This window comes from Acipenser ruthenus, chromosome 4 (assembly GCF_902713425.1).
Source record: "Acipenser ruthenus chromosome 4, fAciRut3.2 maternal haplotype, whole genome shotgun sequence".
NCBI lineage: Eukaryota > Metazoa > Chordata > Actinopteri > Acipenseriformes > Acipenseridae > Acipenser > Acipenser ruthenus.
Window position 1 is genome coordinate 19,205,476 of NC_081192.1, and position 17,050 is coordinate 19,222,525.

At 38.4% G+C, this 17,050-nt stretch overlaps 1 protein-coding gene across 8 annotated transcripts in view; it reads right to left on the reverse strand.

The window, feature by feature from the left end:
• The window catches only part of LOC117400207 (anion exchange protein 2-like), a 136,610-nt gene that overhangs the window by 77,983 nt on the left and 41,577 nt on the right, over positions 1-17,050 (reverse strand). The window contains exon 1 of one of the 8 annotated variants that reach the window (XM_033999779.3): positions 8,369-8,774. The exons of the other annotated variants lie outside the window; for them this stretch is intronic. The gene's annotated coding sequence lies outside the window, so the exon portion shown is untranslated. Of the gene's footprint in view, positions 1-8,368; positions 8,775-17,050 lie in introns of those variants that run through there. 8 annotated transcript variants of the gene reach the window in all.

Here is a 17,050-nt window from a genome sequence, read left to right on the forward strand (position 1 = left end):
AGTTCAGTGCCTTTGGTTAAAACAATTAATCAATTTGCTTGCGGTTTACACTTATCTGGAAGCAAATGTACCGAGTTTGTTTGGGTGTGAAATTGTTTTTTTTTTGTGTGGTTAATTTGCATATTTTTTCAGGACCGAGTTAATTTGTGTTCACAATTCAATTTGCAAGTGAACTATTTGTTTTTTATGATTAGTGGACCAAATGTTTACTCTGTCTGCAGTGCATCTTGGAATGTGATGGCAAAGATTGAGGAATTATTCTGCCTGCTGTCAGCATGTGTTTTAAATATTTACAATCTAGTGTACTAGAGTTGGAGGGAGAGCATTCTCTTTGTTGGATTCTGCCTAGATTTTGGTGTCCAACCAAATTTCTAAAAGTCTCCACATTTCGTTCGCTGTTCATATAGGGCCTTAATCATATTCAGGGCCTTAAATACTTGGCTGGCTGGTTGGTGTGTGCAAGAAAAACTGGGATTTATAAACAACTGGGATTGCTTTTGGAAAGTAAATAAATATTACATGAAAGATGGACTGCACCTAAATAGGTCAGGGGCAAGCAGGCTAGCTGATAACATCAAACACCACCTAGCAAGATATTTAAACTAGGAACTGGAGAGGGGAGGGAATCTAAAGAGGCATGTAAAATTCAGGTTAAAGTACCCTGCCATTCCCGCTACCGCTGAGTAAACACAGAGGTGTATGCTACAGTAACCTTCATCTAATTCCTATTACCCCTGCTCAATCACATGGTCTTGATTGAACCAATTTACGCCTAGGTTTATTTTATGTCAGGTGTCTGTCTAATAAGGCTCTGTTAATTAGTGATTTTATTCAGGATTACAACAAACTATGTAACACAATTTTTGTTCCTGGGTAGTAAGTGTTATTTCCTAATTGCTTATGCCTCAGAAGTATAGAAAATGGCTATTATTCCCCACAAACTTTGCTTTTGTGACAGGACAGTGATATTTTGAAATTTACCTATTTCCAATGAGAAAACGGGCAAATTTGTGTCTTTTCGTTCACATAAAGTCAGAAAAAAAACACATGAATCCAAATTAACATGTATTTATACTAAAGTAATACAAAAATGACTACAAAAGATTTAGAAGTGAGTAGTTTTTCGAGATTTACGATTATACTGTAAATCACTTTCACGAATCAGCCTCCTCTTTGAGGTGCACCGAGTGAGCCAGGGGAAGAGACGGGTACTTGTTACCATTATGGAGCAGCACGGCTTTGAGGCTCCTGGATGAGCTGTCAATGAAGAGGCGCCACTCATTCTGGTTACAGGCGATTCCGATTGCCTCGAACAGACTGGTCACATTGTGGCAGAAGCAGAGCCCATCTTAACAGGTGAAGAAGCTGGAAAAAGGTTGGTGACGATTCCTCTGATCTGCGACTTGCACACTTTCATCCAACAAGTTCCACTGCTTGAGCCTAGACGTCAAAAGCTCGGCATTGGACTTGGTGAGACCAAGATCTCTAATCAAGTCGTTGAGGTCTTTTTGGTTGGGGTAGTATGGGTTTCTCTCCTCAGCTCCACCTCTGAAATTGTCATCTGGATCTACAACGTCTTCCTCGCTCACTGACTTGCTGCTCTCTTCTAAAGACGGCTGCTCTCTCTCCGGAGGAGTGGGTACGGGGAGCTCATGGCAGTGTGGCACCGGGGCGATGGATGAAGGAAGGTCTGGATGCGTGATAGCAGGTGCATTCTTGCCAGTCCGACGTTTGGAAGGGTCCACCATGCAGAAGTAGCAGTTGCTTGAGTAGTCAATGGGTTCCCGCCAAATTCTTGGGATAGCGAACTCTTTTCCCCTCTGTACCATCCTACAAAAATACATTTATTTCACCCATGACTAAATGTGTAAGAGATTCTCGCAACATTTTTCATATATATTTTTTCAGTAACATTGAAAATTGTAAAACATTTTAAAATTAAAAACTTTTACAATTTTAAAAATTAACAAATCTTATAACATAAAATTCCGAGCAACAATTGTCCATCTTACCTTCCAGAGTTTTTTTGCAGTGCTCGCAGGTGAAATGAGGTGCCCAGGGTTTGTCTTGATCCCCGACAGGCATGCCGAAATATGCCTTGTAGGCCTCACACATCTTAGCAGATGCTTCCACGGAGTACTTTTTCACTCTTGTCTTGATAAATTGGCCGCAGACATAGCAAAATGCGTCTGCCGGATGCTTGCAGCCTCTTGATGCCATCTCAGAAAAATGCAGATATGTATCCACTTAGGCAGCTGGAACTAAACTGAACTGGTGGGCTTAAGGCCCCTGTATTTATACTACTATTTATATTACTGGAAAGTTCTAGAAGTTACTCCAAGTTTACTCAGCACTGAATCTATCTGGAATGTTCTGGAAAATAGGTAAATTTCAAAATATCACTGTCCTGGACACAAAAGCAAAGTTTGTGGGGAATAATAGCCATTTTCTATACTTTTGAGGCACAAGCAATTAGGAAATAACACTTACTACCCAGGAACAAAAAAATAAATAAATAAATTGTTACACAGTGTATTCTATCTAACTGAAACATGGCTTGGGCCGAAGGACAATGGTTTCCCCGATTGAGGCTTCTCCACCTAATCATTCTTTTTTCCAGAAAGCTCGCTCTACTGGGCGGGGAGGTGGACTTGCTACTGTTTTCTGTCATGAACTTAGAATTAAACAGGAAATTGTTAAAGGTTATTCATCTTTTGAAGTTTTAACCTTGACATTAAACAGTCCATTACCTGTTCATATTGTAATTATTTATTGACCACCTGAGTCAAACCCACTAGCCTATTTCTGATTGAATTTGGGGATCTGCTATCTAAATTGACAGTCAAATATGATATGATTCTTTTATTGGGTGATTTTAACCTTCATGCGGACATGGATTCTGATGCTAATTACTTGGAATTTCTGAAGCTACTGGATTCCTTAGATTATTATCCTGCATGTCAAAGGTTCTACGCATAATCATGGTCATACTTTAGATCTGGTCATTTCTCGTGGTTTAGCTGTTAAGAACATCATAACCCTAGATCTTACTATTTCTGATCATCTTGCCATTCTTTTTGAGGTGAATCTGCCAATATCTACAAAGGCTGTGGACAGTACATTTAAATCCCGGGTAATTATTCAACTGCTGTTAAGCATTCTGGTGTCTTGAGCTCATTACCACTCTCTCACCAGTAGATGAGCTGGTTAATACCTACAACACCACCTTCACTGGTATCTTGGATACTGTAGCGCCAATCAAAACAATAAAAAAAAAAAAAAACTCACCGTGGTTCAATGATACGACTTCTAAGATGAAATATGAGGGTCTTAAAATAGAACGGAGATGGCGGGAATCTAAATTGCATGTTCATTACATCGCATGGAAGGGTCACCTGATTAAATATAGGAAGGCTCTGGTGCTGGCTAGATCATCATATTATTCTAATTTAATTGAAATCCTAGATTTATTTTTGCTACCCTAGACAAATTAATGAATCCTTCCCCTAATAGTCCTACCCTTGACACTGGCTCCTCTCACAGCTGCAATGACTTCTTACATTGCAGGGTGCGCTCTATAGTCTGGATGTCGCGAGTTCGAGTCCAGGCTATTCCTTTGCCGACCGAGGACGGGAGCTTCCAGGGGGCGCCGCTCAATTGGCCGAGCGCCGCCCGGGGGGAGGGAGGGTTAGGTCGGCCAGGGTGTCCTCAGCTCACCGCGCACCAGCAACCCCTGTAGTCTGGCCGGGCGCCTGCGGGCTTGCCTGTAAGCAGCCCGAGAGCTGTGTTGTCCTCCAACGCTGTAGCTCTTGGGTGGCTGCATGGTGAGTCAGCAGAGTGAAAAAAAACGCTTGGCTGATGGCACACGCTTCGGAGGACAGCGTGTGTTCGTCTTCGCCCTCCCGAGTCAGCGCAGGGGTGGTAATGGTGAGCTGAGCCTAAAAATAATTGGCCATTTCCAAATTGGGGAGAAAAAATAATAACAAAAAAAAAAAATCGGCAACGACTAAATTTATAAAAATAAAATTTTAAAAAAAGGCTTTAGTGTTGCAGCAAAACACTCACAGCAAGTTCTAGAATGTTGTTTTTTTTCTTCTCAGGACAACAGTACTAGCCTTTCAAAATCAACATGGATTAATTTTTTTGTCTCCCATCTTTGGATTTTGTGATACTGTACAAGGAATTAAAAGGATCCTTCCAAAGCATAAAGGTCACTGGACCAAGGGGTGTTGCTCAACTCCTTACATAAAACAACTTGCATCAACTATTTATTCATTTTCGTTATAAAGCCCGTGAAACATGATTTAAAATAATACTAATGCTATCTGTCTGAGTCACTCTCCTCATGGACAAAAATGTAGGTCATCAAAATGATCCTTTTACCATCTTCAGACAGTATCTCGCCATATGGAACATGAGTTACGCACACGACACCTACCTTGGAACCCTTTTGTTAATCACATGTGATAATATATCACTAAACAATAGTGGAAACAGCTCCCACATATTCCATTAATAATCTATGACTGAGAAAAACACTGTATTCATCATAATGGCACATGCAAAAACATGTTTTCAAAAGGCAAACTATAACCTTTCTTTTTTCAATTGAATGAAAAACAGCTATAACCTTCTACAATTAAATCAGCAAGCACCATCAATTTCTGCCTTTGTGAGACTGACTAATTTCCAAAGTACAGACCCCAAAACTCCTTTCATTTGGATCTGAGCTGGATTCACCTCACCGTGACACCCAGCCCCTTACCTACATAACAAATTTGTTTTGAGCCGTCTAAAATGCTGCAGGAACAGGCTGCTTTTGTGTACAGCACAGTTAATACTAAGGATCACAATGCAATTGATCTGCAGTTTATCTTGCAGATATTCATTTTAATTAAAAAAAAAAAAAAAAAAAAACAACCTTAAAAATCTTAAGCATTTTTGGTTCCCATCTGGATGTCTTAAAATACTGTGTGTGTGTGTGTGGGGGGGGGGGGGTCCTTTTTTCCACACACTGAAATTGAAGTTATAAAGATTACTGTAGTGTAATAAAGCTGAGAGCTTCACTTGGTATTTTGTATCAGTTGTGAATAGTGGTGGGGGAGGATTCTACCACACATTTGTTTTAAATCATTTTACACTGGTCATTAAAACAAATTATTATATTCCCCCCAAAAAATCCTGCATATTAGGAGTTCACCATATTTTAAAAATATTAATAATTTAAGGATGTAAGGTAATACTAGTTCAAATGGCAAAAAGAATGCAAGGGTTTTTTTAACAGAATCATGTTAAAGAATGTATTTATTTTCTACCTTTTTCCTGCAGCACAGTACCCTCCAAATAGGATCCTGTGTTTCAAAATAATGAAAACATAACTATGTGCACTAGTTTTATATGGAATGGTAAACGTGCTAGAATTCGATTGGCTACTTTGCAATGCCCCAAAACGCTTGGTGGTCTAGCCTTGCCAAATTCTAAATTCTACTATTGGGCCTTTCAGTTGAGGGTCTTTAAGACCTGGCTGGATTCAAGGGCCCCAGTTTCATGACGTGCAATAGCAGAGGCCATAATTAAACCAGTTAGGATTCAGAATCTCTTAGGATTCTAGTCCACTAGAAATATTCACATTTTGAATGACATTGTTGATGACAAAGGCTTACGCACGTTCCAAGATCTTAAGGAGACTTACTCACTCCCTGGGTCCTCTTATTTTATGTATCTCAGGCTTCGCTAAGCCCTTCGTGACTATGGAGTCCCATGGAATGCGGCATTGTCTACTCACTTTCAGACGTGGTTCTCTGCCACTTCACAAACACATTATCACCCGATTATGTTGGCCAATCAAAGTCTGATTATTGTGGCAAAGGAACTATTAGCTTGATCAAAAACTAAATTAAAATACTTACACGAAAATATAATATTTTTAGTGGATGAAGAATAAGGAGAAAACGTAAATCAGTTTATCAATATACAAAATAAAACTAATGTTTTCGAAGTATACAAAAACAGCAGAAGTGGGTCAGATGAGGCAGAGGATGCATAGCATTGCAAATACTGCTGCACTGAGGTACACGTTTGTGCTGACAATAAAAGAACATACTGAAAAATAAGCGGCACATTAAACTAAAACAAGAAAGTGAATTGAGAGACAAGCAATCCATGTATGCTGCTTTTACACACCCTTTAATAAAAACTGAGCGCAAAATGACTGTGTTAATGAGTTTGACAGAGCACTGTGCTTGGACAGCCACTGTTTACTGCAGAGGTATGTATTGGTGACTTTGTGCGAACCTAAACACTGCCTAATGCTGACAATCTTAAATCGTAAATATTCGACAGAAAATGGCTTGCATCGTCCAGTTCTGTCAATTTTTTTATATTTTCAAGGCAAATAAACCTGATTTGTTTTGTGTTAATGTCATATTCATACCATCTGCAGATACTATTTCCTTCAGCAGAGCTATTGCCCAAACGTTTGCAAAAGTACCAGCTAACTTGGGAAAATGTGGCTTTGATTTGCACAGATTCTTAATCAGAAGCATTGGGCAGCAGTGTGGAGTAGTGGTTAGGGCATTGGACTCTTGACACCGCTGCTGTACCCTTGAGCAAGGTACTTTACCTAGATTGCTCCACTAAAAACCCAACTGTATAAATGGGTAATTATATGTAAAAATAATGTGATATCTTGTAACAATTGTTTCCCCAATTGGTTTGATAAGAATATACTCTTAGTCAACTTCTTAACCCTACAGGCCAACTTTTCAGTTATGCAGTGTTTTTATCCAAATTTACATTTCCTGTCACAGTTAAGGAATATGCTATTGTTTTTGATGCCGTTCCCAGTGCTGTGAGAATGCTTTTACAGAGTGCAACCAAAGGTGCTTCTTGCCCTTTGCCCTCTTTAGAACCAAATGATATATTTATAGGACATGATTACCTTCTTCATAACAAAAAGAATAACAATAAGGAGATCAGGAGATCATCTTTAACCACTGGACCACCACTGTGGTCCAGTGGTTAAAGAAAAGGGCTTATAACCATGAGGTCCCCGGTTCAAACCCCACCTCTGCCACTGACTCATTGTGTGACCCTGAGCAAGTCACTTAACCTCCTTGTGCTCCGTCTTTCAGGTGAGACGTAATTGTAAGTGACTCTGCAGCTGATGCATAGTTCACACACCCTAGTCTCTGTAAGTCGCCTTGGATAAAGGCGTCTGCTAAATAAACAAATAATAATAAATAATAACTATATCTCTGTTCCCTCTGCTGTTGCATACTGGAATAGCATTTTTGTAGGTGTTAACTGGGAAGACTCCTGGACACTTTGTAATAAATACTTATTGACCAACAAGGTTAAGGAGATATCACATAGGATTATCCACAAATGTTACCCAGTTAAATACAACCTAAAAAAAAAAAAAAAAAAACCTGACACTGACCTTAACTGCTCCTCCTGCAATATTTACCGAAACTACGACTCATTTATTTTGGAACTGTAGTTACTCAAATATTTTTTGGACTGATCTAACCAACTATATACATAAAAATATAAATAATAAAATTAAATTAAAATTTGGGATACATCTTATTTGGAATAACAAAATATGTGAAGACAGGCCAAAATAAAATCTTTCTGGTAAATCTCTTGATCTTGTTGGCCAAATTCCAATTTACTCTCCAAAAACCTAATTTTTTCATGCTTTCAAAAGAAATGGAACAATATGTTAGTATAATTAAAAAAAATCTAATAACAAAAAAGCCATTAAGACCTATAATATATGCAAAAGCTATGAAGTCTATGTATAATTATATATTGAGATTCTTCCCCCCCCCCCCCCCCCCCCCGTCCATGGTCATTTTATGTTACAACTGATGTCTATTGTATGGAACTATTTTGTCTATATTTTCTGTTTTGTTTTTCTCTTGACTTTTGATCCAATAAAATAAGGGTGTCTGCTAAGAAATAAATAACAATAAATAATAATAAACCAGAACTGCTACGCATCATATCCCACATGTAAAGTGTCTATACTGAGATTCTCCCCCTCGCCCCCCGGATTTTTGTTTAAATTAAAAAACATTTTTTACCATTTTTATCCCTATTTTAATATATGTAAAATAAATTCCGAAAAATTCCCAGATTCTTTTTTTTTTTTTTTTTTTTTTTTTTTTTAAAAGATAAAAACTGAAAATGCGGAACACTAAGTATACTGCAATAACATTTTGCAAGGATGCATTAAAATATTGTGGAGTTTGAGTACAAAAAAAAAGTAAAAAGTAATGAACCTTAAACATTATTTAAATAAGAGAATTAAACAAGTACAGTAGAATAGAATATGGAATAGTGCACTACAGCAGTCACTCACCTTTCTTGAATAATCATAATGTTGCGGTCGACCTCCACAAGTTTGTCTCAGGAAAAAAAGTTATGCAATTTTGACCAGACACCTTGCTGGATGTCTTACAGGAGAGAACATCCACTAGCCCAGCATGTAATGAAGATGACAGCTTTACAGTATATACTGACAATAAGATTGTACTGTACTGCAGCTACCAGTCCTTCTACACCCTGCCCTGAACTCCTCAATATTCACAAGCAAAAAAGCACACACTTAAAGAAATCCTTAAGCAAGAGCTGGCTGTACACACAGGCAATAAACACGCAGTACAGTATGTGTAAGCAGTAGAGATGATGCATCCGACTGGCAGCACACACTTAAATCAGCAGTCTGAATAATGAAGAGGGAGGCAGGGTGCAGAATGACTACTGGCTCTCCAGGTCTGCCTGCTGATCAAGACTAACTTTCTCACTACAGCGCTCCCACAAGACACTGGCTATTGGCTAGCTGATTCCAAAGAGTTTGGAAAGGGGGGGGGGGTTTAGACAGGCAGGGGCAGGAAAATCACATGCCTTAGGAATGTGTGCAGTCATTGATTTAAGGTAAGAGGACTTACAGCCACATTGAGAAACAATAAAGACGTACAGCTCATTTCAGAGTTGAACATCAAATATTAAATGTGGTAAACTTGTAAGCACTAGATTTATAAAAAAAAAAAAAAAACGAACAACTTGTCCAACTGACAAAATGCTAGAAAAATGTACTGGTTATTCTTAAATATCTACTTGTCCTCCTCCCTGTCGCACAAAGCACACACAAATGTAGAACATAAATTGAAGGAGTTTGGTTTTATTTAACAGTGAACACAATCAATCCATTAGTGATTGGGGTGGATCTAGCCGTGTAGCTTGACTGGTTGGTTCATTAAATTCTTCAAGATACACAAAAGGTTCCCTGTGACCCCACCTCACCTCAACAAATGTATAACTGCACTGAAAGGAAATGTTCCTTTCAGTGCAGTTTGAATACAATATAAAAATAGCTTCTGCCTGTTTTTTTCCCCCCACTCTTTCTCTATAAGCTGAATTCGGCTCCTGATGTACAGGTGTTTTAGTTTGTTGCATCACAGATATGAAATCATTGTAGAAAATCATTGTAGCTTTGTAGAATTCTGATTTTTCTTGACGTTCTTTCAGCTTTGTAACTGCTGAACCCCAGATTTTTAACCTGACAAGTTTCTCTGTATTTTTTACTGCTTTTCTACCAAAATGCAGGCAGTATTTACAGTAGACTCCATCAAATTTTGTAAAGACAAAATGTTTTTCTTATGTTTATTTCTATGATATACTTATTTATTTATTTTAACCGTGTACAACATTTTACAGCTATTTTACCTCATTTAACATCTTTCATACCCTGATGTGTGTGTTTTTTTTTTTGTTTGTTTTGGGAGGCAACATTCTTTCCCTGCACTATTCTCACTGAAAAATAAATACATGAATTAATGCATACACATTGCCATGAGATTTACAGTCCATTATATTTTAAAATAAAATATTTTACAGATAATCTCATACAGAAGAATTTTATTTCTATCATTATAAACATGTTAGGGGTGGGTTAGAGCCATGGTTCCCAACCTGGGGGGCGCCAAACGTGACAGGGGGTCCGCCGGGCTCGGCCCATTGTGAGGTCAGACGATTTAGGTCATTGCATTTTTTCTGACTCGAACTCGTGCCTGGAACGCTCTTCAGCATTAATTAGTGACTGGGGAGTGGTCTGGTAAAATGTTGCCCTGTTAAACGTTTTCTGTCCCACCCCAACAACCAAACACGCCTTTTTTTATGAATTATGAATTATGAATTACCTAGCAATGCATAATTCATGATAAGTCACAAGCCTAACGTGCTAGCCAATCAGAAGTGATTGGAGAGGGATGTAAACGATTTGTGTTGCCAGTGAATTTGGGACAACAGATTTAACTACCCTTCTACTCCACTGGTTATATGGAACTTAACTGAGGAGATTACAGAACACAGATATGTACCTGATTAAGACAATAACTGAAAGGGTCTTGTCTCTATACTACAGAAACACATGACCTCAATATGGCAGCCATCCAGTACCAACAATCAGTCTTGACCCAGAGCAGTGGTACTCAACTCTGGCTCTCAAGATGCAAGATGGTCTTTATTCCAACCAGGTCCTAAATTAGTTAATTGCCTCTTAGCAGCTTCAATTAACTAAAAGTAAAAACCTGGACTGGATTGCATCTCGAGGGCCAGAGTCGAGTAGCACTGACCTAGAGAATCAAATATAAATTGATTCAATTATCCACTTTGCTATGTGTATTGTGTTTGTTGGTTTTCCTCAAAATGTGAGAGAGAGAGAGAGAGAGAGAGAGAGAGAGAGAGAGAGAGGAGAGAGAGAGAGAGAGAGAGAGAGAGAGAGAGAGAGAGAGAGAGAGAGAGAGAGAGAGAGAGAGAGAGAGAGAGAGAGAGGAGAGAGAGAGAGAGGAGAGAGAGAGAGAGAGAGAGAGAGAGAGAGAGAATATGCATTGTTTGCATTCCAGGACATTTCATTGTGCTGCTGAAGGACACTGCATAGCTGAAGTGCACATCAAATGAAGCAGTTCTCCTCAGGGATTACCACAAAATCACTTCACAGCTCACAAGGCATGCTGGGAGATGCCGGGAGTTCTGAAATGATCTGGGATGTAATCGTTTTCCCTTCAGGATACGATGTTATTATTATTATTTCACTTTAGGGGTTCTGTTTTAGGCGACAATTACAATAACTGGGACGCTTTCTAATTCTATTTAATACAATCAAACTAATTGATTTTGCATCAGAGACCTATTCCTGAGGCTCTGCCCCAATCCAGCAGCACCAGCAGAGACCTGCATTATTCCTGAGGCTCTGCCCCAATCCAGCAGCAGCAGGGAGCTGCACCACTCTGGTCCCTGGCTCCAGGCAGCAGGAAAGCTCTGGATTCTCAGAGGCCTGCAGTTTGCCAACTGATTGTTTTGCCCTCAATAAGAGACGCAGTTTTTACTGATCTGAGTGAGTATAAACGCTGTGTGAAGCTATGACTTCTTTAAACCCTATTGACAAAGCTTTGCAATGTACTTCATGTTCTATGTTTACTGTTGTTAGCTGTAATACTTATCTGGATACCTATGTATGTTCCAACTGCAATATCATTCAGGAATTAATTGGTAAAGTAACAAATCTAGAAGAACAAATTTGCAGCTTCAAACACATTGCTCAACTCAAACAGTTTACTGATAATTCATTTACCAACACTACCCACAATGAGACTGTCAATATTAGAAACGAAGAAGTGGAGGAGGATCATGCCTCAGCAGACCATGTCAGATATTATTATTATTATTATTTGTTTATTTAGCAGACGCCTTTATCCAAGGCGACTTACAGAGGTTCCCTCCCTTACAGGGGTTCCAAAACTATTAGCAGACTGTTCTCATTAAACAACTGGCTAGTAGATTGGTGTTCCTCTGATAATTTAGGGTTTGTTAATAATTGGGAAAGCTTCTGGGAAAGACCTGTGTTTAAGAGTGATGGACTGCATCCTAACAAGTGCGGCTCAATCAGACTAACAGAAAATTCTAATAAAATCTAATAAATACAGATCTTGCACTCTCTGATCACTCAGTCATCCTTGCTGAATTATCACTACCTAGCTCTATTAAAAAATCAGCACGCTTTGTTAAAGTTCGCCCTCATAACTCACAAATTACAGATTTATTTCTGGAAGCACTGCCTACTCAAGCGCCCATCCAGGCAGAATCAGTGGATATGCTGGTGGATTACTATAATACCACTTGAGCACTATTTTTGATACTATAGCCCCTATTAAAAACAAAAGGATTACCGTTTTCTAAGATTTTCTCCATGGTTCAATGAAATTAAACATGCACTTAAACGTACATGTAGAAAACAAGAACGTAAATGGAAAGATACCAAACCGCAAGTCTTTCTTCTCGCTTGGAAAGATAATATTCTGAAATAGAAGGCAGCCTTGTCTTTAGCAAGATCAGCTTATTACTCAAACCTAATAGAAACAAACAAAGAAAATCCCTGTTTTCTATTCAAAACAATAGCCAGCTAGCAGCGATGATTTTATTAACCATTTCAACAAAAAAACTAATGATAGAAGAAATCAGATTTCTAATACTACTGACAACTTAAACAGGCCGCTCTGCAATAAAGACACAGTGATTTGCCCGAGTCCTGCTTTATCAGACCATACCTTTGATTCTTTCATTTTAATTAATCAACCACATCTTATAGACCTAATTGGTAAGACTAAAACCACCACATGCGATTTGGACCCCATTCCTACTAAATTGCTCAGATATTTTTTTCTAAAATAAACAGCACCGTCTTAAATATAACTAATAGCTCTTTCATCTGGCACTGTTCCTGAGTCTTTCAAGGTTGCTGTAGTATGACCACTGCTTAAAAAACCTACCCTTAATCCACAAACACTTAACAATTTTAGGCCTATTTCAAATCTCCCCTTTCTATCTAAAGTCTTAAAGAAAGTGGTAGGTAACCAATTAAATTCCTTTTTAGCAGCCCTGACATATGTGAGAAATTCCAGTCAGGTTTCCGTCCGGGACATAGTACTGAAACTGCTCTAGTAAGAGTGGTGAACGATGTCCTTATGTCCGCGGGACACGGGTTCGCCTACAGTCCTTGTTCTCTTAGATCAGCTTTTAACACCACTGACCATGCCACCCTGATTGACCGTCTCGAGCATCTTGTGCGATTGTCAGGCACTGTATTGTCCTGGTTTAAATCATATATCACTCAAATAGGCAACAATTGATTTTAAAGTGGGGGGCCTCCCGAGTGGTGCATCCAGTAAAGGCATCCAGTATAGCCCGAAATCACTACAATGCGTCTGCATACACATCAATAAAACAATTGTAGTAGAATTCCAAACCATGTCATCTTCTATATAAGTCATCATTTTGCATAGGCACATGATCTATCATGCTCACAGAGTCTCTCCTGATTAGCGAAAGGCAAAATGTTTCTTGAAAATGGTTTCTCAAAGTGGAAACCTGGTCGACTACTGGAAACATGCATAAACAAGGAAACATTTTGTCTGGAAACAACACAACCCTTGTGTTTGCTGGTCTTAAGAAAAGCAACAGTTACCACAAATCCAAGCAACTGTTTCTTCAATTGAAATAGTAAAATAGCCCAATCAACACCAATGACACTTGTCTGAGGAGATAATCGTTTTGTGCAGTTCTAGTTTAAACACTCCCAACTTTCGGTAGCACGCCTTGGCAGATGTGCAGCAGCCCACTGGGACACTCCCTATGACTACTAAGGAAGCTTTGTTTGAAATGAAAAGCACTTTGTACTGGGTTTGTGTCTTTAAACAAACAAATGCTGAAGTGCACTTATGAAAAGTATGCTAGCAACATAAATCCCCTGCAACAGCTTTCAAGATTGTCTTTGTAAGTTTTATCACAATTGGATAAGCGGTTCTTTAGTGATAAGTACACATTTAAACTGTGACATACATACAAAGCACAAACAATTTAATGCCAAAATTCCAGACACGTAACCAAGAAAGCAATTTTATCTTTAAGATACAGCTGACCTCTGGCATTCTTGATAATGAGGATGGATATTATGGTAGGTGGCAGCAATTGGTTTGCAGTGTTTACCAAAGCTGCTTGGCATAAGGGGAAGGTGCTAAAAACACAAGGACAATGTCAGCCTAGTCACTGCATGCTGTCCTTGGGACAACAGTCAAACAGGGTAAAAAAGATCCTGCCCTAGAAGGGCCTACAGCAAAATGATGTGTTTGCCATCTATAGCAAATTCAGAGAAAAAGCTATAGAGAAATGGCACATTTTAATTTTAGCAAAAATGTATTTCTTTAAAGTGGAAATAAAACTTGAGACACTTGTTTACACTGTGTCTCTGTTAAAGTCAGCTACTGAACAGTAGCCATTGGTTAACAAGTTACAGTAAAAGCAGTAATAACTTTGAAATCACAGGTTAAGAAAAAAAATAATCAGCATCAGTCTAGATGAGACAAACAGATAAATGGGCTGAAAGATGTGCGTTTAATGTCCGCCTGTATGACTAATGATAACCACACACACACACACACACACACACACACGGACTGACTTGGTCAGCATAACAAATTAAAGGGGGGGGGGGGGGGGGGGGGGGGGGAGATACATTTGTACTTTACAACAGCAAAAATAAAATATATATATATATATATATATATATATATATATATATATATATATTTATAAATAAATAAATAAATAAATAAATAAATAAATAAAAACAAACAAACAAACAAACAAACAATCTTGTCAGGTTGTCCTAAGATAGGGTGCCTTTTCTTCTAATGGGCATTACCACCAAAGTGAAAACAATTAAGTTAGAATTAATTTAATTAAGGTTCAATTAAATAAAAAGACGATATGTGTTCTAAAGAGCTGCAGAAACATAACGTATCTGCAAGTTTAAACCACAAACATTACCTGCAGCTTTGTGGAGTAAAGTGTTCTCCTTGAACACACTGCTCCTGTCACAGTCTCTGCTCGTCCTCAGCTTTGCTTTACTATACTGTGCTGTAATGTACGACCTTCTCTTCACTGATGAGCATTGTCAATCATAACCTTGCAATCAAATCATCAGTATAAACTGCTTAGGCCTACATTCTGTTTCACAGATTGTGTTTTGAAATTAAGGCAATATATAAATGACTGGTAACAGATTGGATTGTAGACTGGAGATGAAACAGATAGAAAGTCCCAGTCAGAGCTTTTACAGCAGATATGTTATTCATTTCATACATTTTAGCAAAGTAGCAGCCCAGCCAGGTAAAGTACTGTAACTGTTAACCTATACTGTATTTTATAAAATAATCCCTTACCAACGTAACAGCTTCCTGTGGTTTCGTTTTTCAGACTGCATCTTCAATTTGTCCGAATGCTGTTTTTAGCATTCAAGAGGAAGTCTGTAAATAACCTACAGTACTCCTTGAGGGTTGGCTACTTCAACAGTGGCCCTACCGGAAACCTACACGTGATATCCTCCAAAACCTTCATTAATCCTTTTTGTTATTATTATTATTTTTTTTTTTTAATTGAGTGTGCCCAATTATTTTACCCCTGATTTTCTCCCCAATTTGGAACGTCCAATTATTTTTTCAGGAGACCTGAAGGTTCAGTGGGCGTCCTCCAATCCCACGACTGAGCCAGCTTACTCTTTACACCCAGGAACCCGAGAGCAGATGTCAGCGAGCTACGAACCTCTGGAGGACAAAGACCAGCCCTGCAGGTGTCCGCTTTTGAGCTCACTGGAAATTTGAATAGAAACAAATACAAAGTATTCAAAAACTTTAATATTTCATATAGGAAAATTATTATATTTCTTAAACTCGCCCCTAATATGTAGTCTACACAAATGTAATTAAACTGGTCAAAGCTGTTTTCAATTAAAAAAAAAACAAAAAAAAACAGGTTGGCTAATTAGTAACAAAAGGTAGCTATGGTAGTGCTGTGTTGGAAATTACAATTACTGTACTGAATGTAATATATTATTATTTGTTTATTTAGCAGATGCCTTTATCCAAGGCGACTTAGAGAGACTAGGGTGTGTGAACTATGCATCAGCTGCAGAGTCACTTACAACTACGTCTCACCTGAAAGACAGAGCACAAGGAGGTTAAGTGACTTGCTCAGTGTCACACAATGAGTCAGTGGCCGAGGTGGGATTTGAACCAGGGACCTCCTAGTTACAAAGCCCTTTTCTTCATTCATGCTAGTGTTACTGTGCTGTACAAATGGTCTGATCACCTGGGGTTCAAGGTAATAGATGCTGGATACAGCAGGGCCTAGCCCCCATGTGATGAGCAATACGGCTTAAAAAATCTATTCCCTTTCTTTCCTATTTGGAATGACTGAAGACTTTATTGCTGTGATGAAAATCTATTTTACAAGGAAGACCTTTAAGAGAAAGGGGCTTTTAAAAATAATATTTATAGAGTAGGCAATTCCACGTGGAGAGCAGGGTTTTATGACAGTGTGATCATGTCATGCTCTAATTGCTGTGCTGTAGTGAATTAGAGTGAATAGATTATCAAAGTTGTGAGAAAATTAATGATATCATGAATCAAATATTCAAGATCGGAACTAATTTGTTCCCCAGTGTTCACATACACTTACATTTGAAATTAACTACATGACTCGGACTCCACCTAGAGTACTACAGCAATATCACATTTGCAGAAAAAAATACCACTTTACTGTAAAATGACAATGAAATATTATTTATCCTTAAAACTTTGTTTCTAGGGCAACACAACTCGGAACAACCAATACATTTATAATACAGAAAATAGACTAATTACAGCTATTATAACTGGACTATAGAACGTACAGTATGTTTCCACAAGTTAAAGGGGTTACTGTTGTGTTGTGAGCGTCACATCCGAGAGCTGGGGAGGGATCGTCTGAAGGGGTGTCTTTAATAAACCGATACTTCAGAACTTTACATTTCAAACAAAACAATCCTTTCAAGCAGCCGGGCACCTTCACTGTGAGAACAACAACATGATGTTAAATAAGGTACTATCACATTTATAGCAATCTTCACCTGAAACAGCTCAGGTACTGTATCTATTGAACAAATAAC